The following is a 12,093-nucleotide window of genomic DNA, read 5'->3' as shown; positions in this document are numbered from 1 at the left end:
TTCATTTCGTGCTGAAAATACATACACTCCTTCTCCTTCCTTCCCCCCTCCCATCATTTGTTTCCTTGTGCGTTCACACTGCACCTCTCATTCTAATTCTAATATCAATTAAAATGCCCCTGTTTCTTGACTCACATTTGCGTATAAACCAGCGGACCATAGTTCCAGTCATGCGTAACGTCAAACGACCCGTCTGAAAAAAAATTTGTACGACAAGAGGACTTCCCAGGAGATCACCCATCCGAGTACTACTCTCGCCAAAGCATAATTAACTACATAGTTCTGATAGGATCCGGTTCATTAGTGCTAGTATGATCATACCTATTTAATTTTGCACGGCAAATACATACACTCCTTCTCCTTTCTTCCCCCTCCTGTAATTTTGTTTCCTTGTGTGTGCGCACTGCACCTCTCGTTCTCGTTCTAATATCAAGAAAAATGCCACGGTGATGTGACTCATATTTGTGAATAAACCTGCGGACCATAATTCAAGTAGCGCGTAACATCGAAAGAATCACTTGCAAAAAAATGGGTGAAATATAAGGACTTCGCAGGAGGTCACCCATCCTAGTACTACTCTGGCCAAAGCACCCTTAACTTGCGGAGTTCTTATAGAATCCGTTGCATTAGTGCTGGTAAGATCGCTCATGTTTCACTCTGCGCTACAAATACATACACTCTTTCTCCTTCCATCCCCCCTCCTGTCATTTGTTTCCTTGTGCGTGCACTCTGCATCTCTCCTTCTCGTTCTAATATCAAGTAAAATGCCCCAGCACCGTGACTCATCTTTGCGAATGAACCAGCGGTTCATAATTCCATTCGCGCGTAACGTCAAACGACCCATCTGAAAAAAAATGCGTGCAACACGAGGACTTCCCAGGAGGTCACGCATCCGAGTACTACTCTCTCCCAAGCACACTTAACTGCGGAGTTCTGATGGGATCCGGTGCATTAGTGCTGGTATGATCGCACCTGATTACTTTCGCGCTGCAAATACATTAACTCCTTCTCCTTTCTTCCCCCTCCCGTCATTTGTTTCCTTGTGCATGCGCACTGCACCTCCCGTTCTCGTTCAAATATCAAGTAAAATGCCATAGCGCCGTGACTCACATTTACAAATAAACTTGCAGACCATAATTCAAGTCGCGCATAACGTCGAAAGAATCATCTGCAAAAAAATGGGTGCAACACGAGGACTTCCCGGGAAAATGGGTGAAATATAAGGACTTCGCAGGAGGTCACCCATCCTAGTACTACTCTCGCCCATGCACCCTTAACTTTCGGAGTTCTGATAGAATCCATTGCATTAGTGCTGGTATGATTGCTCATGTTTCATTCTGCGCTGCAAAAATATACACTCTTTCTCCTTCCATCCCCCCTCCCGTCATTTGTTTCCTTGTGCGTGCACTCTGCATCTTTTCTTCTCGTTCTAATATCAAGTAAAATGCCCTGGCACCATGACTCACCTTTGCGAATGAATCCGAGTACTACTCTCGCCCAAGCACACTTAACTGCGGAGTTCTGATGGGATCCGGTGCTTTAGTGCTGGTATGATCGCACCTGATTAATTTTGCGCTGCAAATACATACACTCCTTCTTCTTTCTTCCCCCTCCCGTCATTTGTTTCCTGGTGCGTTCACTCTTCACCTCCCCTTCTCGCTCTAATATCAATTAAAATGCCCCTGCGTCTTGACTCACATTTGCGTATAAACCAGCAGACCATAGTTCTAGTCGCGCGTAACGTCGAACGACCCATCTGAAAAAAAAAATAGGTGCAACACGAGAACTTCCCAGGAGGTAACCCATCCTTGTACTACTTTTGCCAAAGCACACTTAAGTGCGGAGTTCTGATGGGATCCGGGGCATTTATGCTAGTATGATTGCACCTGTTTCATTTTGTGCTGAAAATACATACACTCCTTCTCCTTCCCTCCCCCCTCCCATAATTTGTTTCCTTGTGCATTCACACTGCACCTCTCCTTCTCGTTCTAATATCGATTAAAATGCTCCTTCTTCTTGACTCATATATGCGTAAAAACCAGCGGACCATAGTTCAGTCGCGCATAACATCAAACGACCCGTCTGAAAAAACATTGGTGCGACACGAGGACTTCCTAGGAGGTCACCCATCCGAGTAATACTCTCGCCCAAGCACACTTAACTACGGAGTTTTGATGGGATCCGGTGTATTAGTGTTGGTATGATAGCAACTGCTTAACTTCGGGCTGCAAATACATACACTCCTTCTCCTTTCTTCCTCTTCCCGTCATTTCTTTACTTGTGCGTGCGCACTACACCTCTCATTCTCGTTCAAATATCAAGTAAAATGCCATGGTGCCATGACTCACATTTGTGAATAAACCTGCGGACGATAATTCAAGTCACGCGTAATGTCGAAAGAATCATCTGCAAAAAAATGGGTGCAACACGAGGACTTCCCAAGAAAATGGGCGAAATATAAGGACTTCGCAGGAGGTCACCCATCCTAGACTCTTGCTCAAACACCCTTAACTTGCGGAGTTCTGATAGAATCCCTTGCATTAGTGCTGGTATGGTTGCTCATGTTTCATTCTGCGCTGCAAATACATACACTCTTTCTCCTTCCATCCCCCCTCCCGTCATTTATTTCCTTGTGCGTGCACTCTGCATCTCTCCTTCTCGTTCTAATATCAAGTAAAATGCCCCTGCATCGTGACTCACCTTTGCGAATGAACCAGCGGTTCATAATTCCATTCGCGCGTAATGTCGAACGACCCATCCGAAAAAAAATCGGTGCATCACGAGGACTTCCCAGGAGATCACCCATCCGAGTACTACTCTCACCCAAGCACACTTATCTGTGAAGTTCTGATGGGTTCCGGTGCATTAGTGCTGGTATGATCGCACCTGTTTAATTTTGCGCTGCAAATACATACACACCTTCTCCATTCTTCCCCCTCTTGTCATTTGTTTCCTAGTGCGTTCACACTTCACTTCTCCTTCTCGTTTTAATATATTTTAAAATACCCCTGCGTCTTGACTCACATTTGAGTATAAACCAGCGGACCATAGTTCCAGTCGCGCGTAATGTCAAACGACCCATCTGAAAAAAAGTGGGTGCAACACGAGAACTTCACAGGAGGTAACCCATCCTTGTACTACTTTTGTCAAAGCACACTTAACTGCGGAGTTCTGATGGTATATGGTGCATTTGTGATGGTATGATCGCACCTGTTTCATTTCGTGCTGAAAATACATACACTCCTTCTCCTTCCTTCTCCCCTCCCATCATTTGTTTCCTTGTGCGTTCACACTGCACCTCTCCTTCTTGTTCTAATATTGATTAAAATGTTCTGCTTCTTGACTTACATTTGCGTATAAACCAGCGGACCATAGTTCCAGTCGCGGGTAACGTCGAACGACCCGTCTGAAAAAGAAAATGTGCGAAACGAGGACTTCCCAGGAGGTCACCTATCCGAGTAGTACTCTCGCCCAAGCACACTTAACTGCGGAGTTCTGATGGGATCCGGTGCATTAATGCTGGTATGATCGCACCTGTTTCACTTAGCGCTGCAAATACATACACTCCTTCTCCTATCTTCCCCCTCCCGTCATTTGTTTCCTTGTGCGTGCGCATTACACCTCCCGTTCTCGTTCAAATATCAAGTAAAATGCCACGGCGCCGTAACTCATATTTGCGAATAAAGCTGCGGAACATAATTCAAGTCGCGCGTAACGTCGAAAGAATCATCTGCAAAAAAGCGGGTGCAACACGGGGACTTCCCAAGAAAATGGGTGAAATATAAGGACTTCGCAGGAGGTCACCCATCCCAGTACTACTCTCGCCCAAGCACCCTTAACTTGCAGAGTTCTGATAGAATCCGTTGCATTAGTGCTTGTATGATCGCTCATGTTTCATTCTGCGCTGCAAATACATACACTCTTTCTCCTTCCATCCCCCCTCCCGTCATTAGTTTCCTTGTGCGTGCACTCTGCATTTCTCCTTCTCGTTCTAATATCAAGAAAAATGCGACGGCACCATGACTCAGCTTTGCGAATGAACCAGCGGTTCATAATTCCATTCGCGCGTAATGTCGAACGACCCATCCGAAAAAAAAAATTGGTGCAACACGAGGACTTCCCAGGAGGTCACACATCCGAGTAATACTCTCTCCCAAACACATTTAACTGTGGAGTTCTGATAGGATCCGGTGAATTAGTGCTGGTTTGATAGCACTGTTTCATTTCGCGCTGCAAATACATACACACCTTCTCCTTCCCTCCCCCCTCCCGTCATTTGTTTCCTTGTGCATTCACACTGCTCCTCTCCTTCTCGTTCTAATATCAAGTAAAATGCCTTGGCACCGTGACTCACCTTTGCGAATGAACCAGCGGTTCATAATTCCATTCGCGCGTAATGTCGAATGACCCATCCGAAAAAAATGGGTGCATCACGAGGACTTCCCAGGAGGTTACACAATCGAGTACTACTCTCGCCCAAGCACACTTAACTGCGGAGTTCTGATGGGATCTGGTGCATTAGTGCTGGTATGATCGCACCTGTTTCATTTCGCGCTGCAAATACATACACTCCTTATCCTTTCTTCCCCGTCCCGTTATTTGTTTGCTGGTGCGTTCACACTTCACCTCTCCTTCTCGTTCTAATATCAATTAAAATGCCCCTGTGTCTTGACTCACATTTGTGTATAAACCAACGGACCATAGTTCCAGTCGAGCGTAACGTCGAACGGCCCATCTGAGAAAAAAAATGGGTGCAACACGAGAACTTCCCAGGAGGTAACCCATCCTTGTACTTCTTTCGTCAAAGTACACTTAACTGAGGAGTTCTGATAAGATCCGGTGCATTTGTGCTGGTATGATAGCACCTGTTTCATTTCGTGCTGAAAATACATACATTCCTCCTCCTTCCCTCCCCCCTCCCATCACTTGTTTCTTTGTGCGTTCACACTGCACCTCTCTTTCTCGTTCTAATATCGATTAAAATGCTTCTGCTTCTTGACTCACATTTGCGTATAAACCAGCGGACCATAGTTCCAGTAGTGTGTAACGTCGAACGACCCGTCTGAAAAAAAATTGTTGCGACACGAGAACTTCCCAGGAGGTCACCCATCCGTGTACTAGTCTTGCCCAAGCACAGTTAACTGCGAAGTTATGATGGGATCCGGTGCATTAGTGCTTGTATGATCGCACTTGTTTAATTTTACACTGTAAATACATACATTCCTTCTCCTTTCTTCCCGCTCCCGTAATTTGGTTTCCTTGTGCGTGCGCACTGCACCTCTCGTTCTCGTTCTAATATCAAGTAAAATGTCACGGCGCTGTGACTCACATTTGCGAATAAACCTGCGGACCATAATTCAAGTCGCGCGTAACGTCGAAAGAATCATCTACAAAAAAATGGGTGAAATATAAGGACTTCGTAGGAGGTCACCCATCCTAGTACTACTCTCGCCAAAGCACCCTTAACTTGCGGAGTTCTGATAGAATCCGTTGCATTAGTGCTGGTAAGATCGCTCATGTTTCACTCTGCGCTACAAATGCATACACACCTTCTCCTTCCCTCCCCCCTCCCGTCATTTGTTTCCTTGTGCGTTCACACTCCACCTCTCATTCTCGTTCTAATATCAAGTAAAATGCCCTGGCACCTTGACTCACCTTTGCGAATGAACCAGCGGTTCATAATTCAATTCGCGCGTAACGTCGAACGACCCATCCGAAAAAAATGGATGCATCACGAGGACTTCCCAGGGGGTCACACATCCGAGTACTACTCTCGCCCAACCACACTTAACTGCGGAGTTCTGATGGGATCCGGTGCAGTAGTGCTGATATGATCGCACCTGTTTCATTTCGCACTACAAATACATACACTCCTTATCCTTTCTTCCCCGTCCCGTTATTTGTTTCCTGGTGCGTTCACACTTCACATCTTATTCTCGTTCTAATATCAATTAAATGCCCCTGCGTCTTGACTCACATTTGCGTATAAACCAACGGACCATAGTTCTACTCGAGCGTAACGTCGAACGGCCTATCTAAGAAAAAAAATGGGTACAACACGAGAACTTCCCAGGAGGTAACCCATCCTTGTACTTCTTTCGTCAAAGTACACTTAACTGCGGAGTTCTGATAAGATCCGGTGCATTTGTGCTGGTATGATAGCACCTGTTTCATTTCGTGCTAAAAATACATACATTCCTCCTCCTTCCCTCCCCCCTCCCATCACTTGTTTTCTTGTGCGTTCACACTGCACCTCTCCTTCTCGTTCTAATATCGATTAAAATGCTTCTACTTCTTGACTCACATTGGCGTATAAACCAGCGGACCATAGTTCCAGTCGCGTGCAACGTCGAACGACCAGTCTGAAAAAAAATTGTTGCGACACGAGAACTTCCCAGGAGGTCACCCATCCGTGTACTAGTCTTGCCCAAACACAGTTAACTGCGTAGTTATGATGGGATCCGGTGCATTAGTGCTTGTATGATCGCACCTGTTTAATTTTGCGCTGTAAATACATACATTCCTTCTCCTTTCTTCCCCCTCCCGTAATTTTGTTTCCTTGTGCGTGCGCACTGCACCTCTCGTTCTCGTTCTAATATCAAGTAAAATGCCACGGTGCTGTGACTCACATTTGCGAATAAACCTGCGGACCATAATTCAAGTCGCGCGTAACGTCGAAAGAATCATCTACAAAAAATGGGTGAAATATAAGGACTTCGCAGGAGGTCACCCATCCTAGTACTATTCTCGCCAAAGCACCCTTAACTTGTGGAGTTCTGATAGAATCCATTGCATTAGTGCTGGTAAGATCGCTCATGTTTCACTCTGCGCTACAAATACATACACTCTTTCTCCCTCCATCTCCCTTCCCGTCATTTGTTTCATTATGCGTGCACTCTGCATCTCTCCTTCTCGTTCTAATATCAAGTAAAATGCCCCGGCACCGTGACTCATCTTTGCGAATGAACCAGCGGTTCATAATTCCATTCTCGCGTAACGTCGAACGACCCATCCGAGTACTACTCTCGCCCAAGCACACTTAACTGCGGAGTTCTGATGGGATCCGGTGCATTAGTGCTGGTATGATCGCACCTCTTTAATTTTGCACTACAAATACATACACTACTTCTCATTTCTTCCCCCTCCCGTCATTTGTTTTCTTATGCGTGTGCACTGCACCTCCAGTTCCCGTTCAAATATCAAGAAAAATGCCACGGCGCCGTGACTTACATTTGTGAATAAACCTGTGGACCATAATTCAAGTCGCGCGGAACGTCGAAAGAATCATCTGCAAAAAAATCTTTGCAACACGGGGACGTCCCAAGAAAATGGGTGAAATATAAGGACTTCACAGGAGGTCACCCATCCTAGTACTACTCTCGCCCAAGTACCCTTAACTTGCGGAGTTCTGATAGAATCCGTTGCATTAGTGGTGGTATGATCTCTCATATTTCATTCTGCGCTGCAAATACATACACTCTTTCTCCTTCCATCCCCCCTCCCGTCATTTGTTTCCATCTGCGCGCACTCTGCATCTCTCCTTCTTATTATAATATCAAGTAAAATACCCCGGCACCGTGACTCAATTTTGCGAATGAACCAGCATTTCATAATTCGATTAGTGCGTAACGTCGAACGACCCATCCGAAAAAAAATGGGTGCAACACGAGGACTTCCCAAGAGGTCACCCATCCGAGTACTACTCTCAACCAAGCACACTTAACTGCGAAGTTCTGATGGGAGCGGGTGCATTAGTGCTGGTATGATCGCACCTGATTAATTTCGCACTACAAATATATTCACTCATTCTCATTTCTTCCCTCTCTCGTCATTTGTTTCCTTGTGCGTGCGCACTGCATCTCCCGTTCTCGTTCAAATATCAAGTAAAATGCCACGGCGCCATGACTCACATTTGCAAATAAACATGCGGACCATAATTCAAGTCGCGCGTAACGTCGAAAGAATCATCTGCAAAAAAATGGGTGCAACATGAGTACTTCCCAAGAAAATGGGTGAAATATAAGGACTTCGCAGGAGGTCACCCATCCTAGTACTATTCTCGCCCAAGCACCCATAACTTACAGAGTTTTGATAGAATCCGTTGCATCAGTTCTGTTATAATCGCTCATGTTTCATTTTGCGCTGCAAATACATACACGTTTTCTCCTTCCATCCCCCCTCCCGTCATTTGTTTCCTTGCGCGTGCACTCTGCATCTCTCCTTCTCGTTCTAATATAAAGTAAAATGCCCCAGCACCGTGACTCACCTTTTCGAATGAACCAGCATTTCATAATTCGATTCGTGCGCAACGTCGAACGACCAATCCGAAAAAAATGGGTGCAACAGGAGGACTTCCCAGGAGATCACCCATCCGAGTACTACTCTCGCCCAAGCACACTTCACTGCGGAGTTCTGATGGAATCCGGTGCATTAGTGCTGGTTTGATCGCACCTGTGTCATTTTGCGCTGCAAATACATACACTCCTTCTCCTTTCTTCCCCCTCCCGTCATTTGCTTCCTGGTGCGTTCACACTTCACCTCTCCTTCTCGTTCTAATATCAATTAAAATTCCCTTTCGTCTTGACTCACATTTGCGTATAAACCAGCGAATCATAGTTCCAGTCGCGCGTAACGTCGAACGACCCATCTGAAAAAAAAAATGGGTGCAACACGAGAACTTCCCAGGAGGTAACCCATCCTTGTACTACTTTCACCAAAGCACACTTAACTGTGGTGTTCTGATGGGATCCGGTGCATTTGTGATGGTATGATTGCTCATGTTTCATTTCGTGCTGAAAATACAAATACTCCCTCTCCTTCCCTCCCCCCTCCAATAATTTGTTTCCTTGTGCGTTCACACTGCACCTCTTTTTCTCGTTCTAATATTGATTAAAATGCTCCAGCTTCTTGACTTACATTTGCATATAAACCAGCAGACCATAGTTCCAGTTGCACATAACGTCGAACGACCCGTCTGAAAAAAAATTGTTGCGACACGAGGACTTCCCAGGAGGTCACCCATCCGAGTACTACCCTCGCCCAAGCACACTTAACTGCAGAGTTCTGATGGGATCCGATGCATTAGTGCTGGTATGATCACACCTATTTAATTTCACGCTGCAAATACATACACTCCTTCTCCTTTCTTCCCCCTCCCGTCATTTGTTATTTGTACGCACTGCACCTCCCGTTCTCGTTCAAATATCAAGTAAAATGCCACGGTGCCGTGACTCACATTTGCAAATAAACCTCGGACCATAATTCAAGTCGCTTGTAACGTCGAAAGAATCATCTGCAAAAAAATGGGTGCAACACGAGGACTACCCAAGAAAATGGTGAAATATAAGGACTTCGCAGGAGGTCACCCATCCTAGTACTACTCTCGCCCAAGCACCCTTAACTTGCGGAGTTCTAATAGAATCCATTGCATTTGTGGTGGTATGATCGCTCATGTTTCATTATGCGCTGCAAATACATACACTCTTTCTCCTTCCATCCCCCCTCCCGTCATTTGTTTCCTTGTGCGTGCACTCTGCATCTCTCCTTCTCGTTCTAATATTAAGTAAAATTCCCCGGCACCGTGACTCACCATCGCTAATGAACCAGCGGTTCATAATTCTATTCGTGCGTAACGTTGAACGACCCATCTGAAAAAAAATAGGTGCAACACGAGAACTTCCCAGGAGGTCACCCATATGAGTACTACATTCGCCCAAGCAGACTTAACTGCGGAGTTCTGATGGGATCCGGTGCATTAGTACTGGTATGATCGCACCTGATTAATTTCACGCTGCAAATACATTCACTCATTCAACTTTCTTCACCTTCCCGTCATTTGTTTCCTTGTGCGTGCGCACTACACCTCCCGTTCTCGTTCAAATATCGAGTAAAATGCCATGGCACCGTGACTCACATTTGCAAATAAACCTTCGGACCATAATTCAAGTCGTGCGTAATGTCGAAAGAATCATCTGGAAAAAAATGGGTTCAACACGAGGACTTCCCAAGAAAATGGGTGAAATATAAGGAGTTCGCAGGAGGTCACCCATCCTAGTACTACTCTTGCCCAAGCACCCTTAACTTGCGGAGTTTTGATAGAATCTGTTGCATTAGTTCTGGTATGATCGCTCATGTTTCATTCTGCACTGCAAATACATACGCTATTTCTCCTTCTATCCCCCCTCCCATAATTTGTTTCCTTGTGCGTCCACTCTGCATCTCTCCTTTTCGTTCTAATATTAAGTAAAATACCCCGGCACCGTTACTCACCTTTGCGAATGAACTAGCAGTTCATAATTCCATTCGTATGTAACGTCGAACGATCCATCCGAAAAAAAATTGGTGCAACACGAGGACCTCCCAGGAGGTCACCCATCCGAGTACTACTCTCGCCCAAGCACACTTAACTGCGGAGTTCTGATGTGATCCGTTGCATTAGTGCTGGTATGATCGCAACTGATTAATTTTGTGCTGCAAATACATTCACTCCTTCTCTTTTCTTCCCCCTCCCGTCGTTTACTTCCTGGTGTGATCACACTTCACCTCTCTTTCTCGTTCTAATATCAATTAAAATGCCCCTGCGTCTTGACTCACATTTGCGTATAAACCAGCGGACCATAGTTCCAGTCACGCGTAACGTCGAACGACCCATTTAAAAAAAATTGGTGCAACACGAGAACTTCCCAGGAGGTAACCCATCCCTGTACTACTTTCCCCAAAGCACACTTAACTGTGGAATTCTGATTGGATTCGGTGCATTTGTGCTGGTATGATCTCACCTGTTTCATTTCGTGCTGAAAATACATACACTCTTCTCCTTCCCTCCCCCCTCCAATTAAAATGCTCCTGCTTCTTGACTCACATTTGCATATAAACCAGCGGACCGTAGTTCCAGTCGCGCGTAACATCGAACGACCGGTCTAAAAAAAAATTGTTGCAACACGAGGACTTCCCAGGAGGTCACCCATCCGAGTACTACTCTCACCCAAGCAAACTTAACTGCAGAGTTCTGATGGGATACGGTGCATTAGTGCTAGTATGATCACACTTGTTTAATTTGGCGCTGCAAATAAATACACTCCTTCCCCTTTCTTCCCCATCCCGTCATTTGTTTCCTTGTACGCACTGCACCTCCCGTTCTCGTTCAAATATAAAGTATAATGCCACGGCGCCGTGACTCACATTTGCAAATAAACCTGGAAACCATAATTCAAGTCGCCTGTGACGTCGAAAGAATCATCTGCAAAAAAATGGGTGCAGCACGAGGACTTTCTAAGAAAATGGGTGAAATATAAGGACTTCGCAGGAGGTCACCCATCCTAGTACTACTCTCGCCCAAGCACCCTTAACTACCAGAGTTCTAATAGAATCCATTGCGTTAGTGGTGGTATGATCGCTCATGTTTCATTCTGCGCTGCAAATACATACACTCTTTCTCCTTCCATCCCCCCTCCCGTCATTTGTTTCCTTGTGAGTGCACTCTGCATCTCTCCTACTCGTTCTAATATCAAGTAAAATGCCCCGGCACCGTGACTCACCTTTGCTAATGAACCAGCGGTTCATAATTCCATTCGCGCATAACGTCGAACGACCAATCCGAAAAAAACTAGGTGCAACACGAAGACTTCCCAGGAGGTCACCCATTCGGGTACTACTCTCGCCCAAACACACTTAACTACGGAGTTCTGATGGGATACGGTGCATTAGTGCTGGTATGATCGCACCTGATTAATTTCGCGCTGCAAATACATTAACTCCTACTCCTTTCTTCCCCCTCCCGTCATTTGTTTCCTTGTGCGTGCGCACTGCACCTCTCGTTCTCGTTCAAATATCGAGTAATATGCGACGGCGCCGTGACTCACATTTGTAAATAAACTTGCAGACCATAATTCAAGTCGCGCGTAACGTCGAAAGAATCATCTGCAAAAAAATGGATGCAACACAAGGACTTCCCAAGAAAATGGGTGAAATATAAAGACTTCGCAGGAGGTCACCCATCCTAGTACTACTCTCGCCCAAGCACCCCTAATTTGCGGAGTTTTGATAGAATCCGTTGCATTAGTTCTAGTATGATCGCTCATGTTTCATTCTGCG

General features: G+C 45.5%; 15 pseudogenes; all 15 read right to left on the bottom strand.

Annotated features, from left to right (window-relative positions):
- Positions 1–855: 855 nt before the first annotated feature.
- On the bottom strand, positions 856–974 carry LOC148242384 (5S ribosomal RNA; annotated as a pseudogene).
- Positions 975–1,769: 795 nt separating this feature from the next.
- Positions 1,770–1,888, bottom strand: LOC148242383 (5S ribosomal RNA; annotated as a pseudogene).
- Positions 1,889–2,093: 205 nt separating this feature from the next.
- Positions 2,094–2,212, bottom strand: LOC148242382 (5S ribosomal RNA; annotated as a pseudogene).
- Positions 2,213–2,769: 557 nt separating this feature from the next.
- On the bottom strand, positions 2,770–2,888 carry LOC148242381 (5S ribosomal RNA; annotated as a pseudogene).
- Positions 2,889–3,417: 529 nt separating this feature from the next.
- On the bottom strand, positions 3,418–3,536 carry LOC148242380 (5S ribosomal RNA; annotated as a pseudogene).
- Positions 3,537–4,422: 886 nt separating this feature from the next.
- Positions 4,423–4,541, bottom strand: LOC148242379 (5S ribosomal RNA; annotated as a pseudogene).
- Positions 4,542–5,723: 1,182 nt separating this feature from the next.
- LOC148242378 (5S ribosomal RNA) lies at positions 5,724–5,842 on the bottom strand (annotated as a pseudogene).
- A 206-nt stretch (positions 5,843–6,048) lies between these two features.
- Positions 6,049–6,167, bottom strand: LOC148242377 (5S ribosomal RNA; annotated as a pseudogene).
- A 1,488-nt stretch (positions 6,168–7,655) lies between these two features.
- LOC148242376 (5S ribosomal RNA) lies at positions 7,656–7,774 on the bottom strand (annotated as a pseudogene).
- A 560-nt stretch (positions 7,775–8,334) lies between these two features.
- Positions 8,335–8,453, bottom strand: LOC148242375 (5S ribosomal RNA; annotated as a pseudogene).
- Positions 8,454–8,985: 532 nt separating this feature from the next.
- LOC148242374 (5S ribosomal RNA) lies at positions 8,986–9,104 on the bottom strand (annotated as a pseudogene).
- A 554-nt stretch (positions 9,105–9,658) lies between these two features.
- LOC148242373 (5S ribosomal RNA) lies at positions 9,659–9,777 on the bottom strand (annotated as a pseudogene).
- Positions 9,778–10,338: 561 nt separating this feature from the next.
- Positions 10,339–10,457, bottom strand: LOC148242372 (5S ribosomal RNA; annotated as a pseudogene).
- Positions 10,458–10,930: 473 nt separating this feature from the next.
- Positions 10,931–11,049, bottom strand: LOC148242371 (5S ribosomal RNA; annotated as a pseudogene).
- Positions 11,050–11,606: 557 nt separating this feature from the next.
- On the bottom strand, positions 11,607–11,725 carry LOC148242370 (5S ribosomal RNA; annotated as a pseudogene).
- Positions 11,726–12,093: the final 368 nt, after the last annotated feature.

Source organism: Carica papaya, chromosome 8 (assembly GCF_054855325.1).
Source record: "Carica papaya isolate Zhongbai chromosome 8, ASM5485532v1, whole genome shotgun sequence".
NCBI lineage: Eukaryota > Viridiplantae > Streptophyta > Magnoliopsida > Brassicales > Caricaceae > Carica > Carica papaya.
Note: the sequence above shows the minus strand (reverse complement) of the source record. Positions and strands in the feature narration are given on the sequence as shown.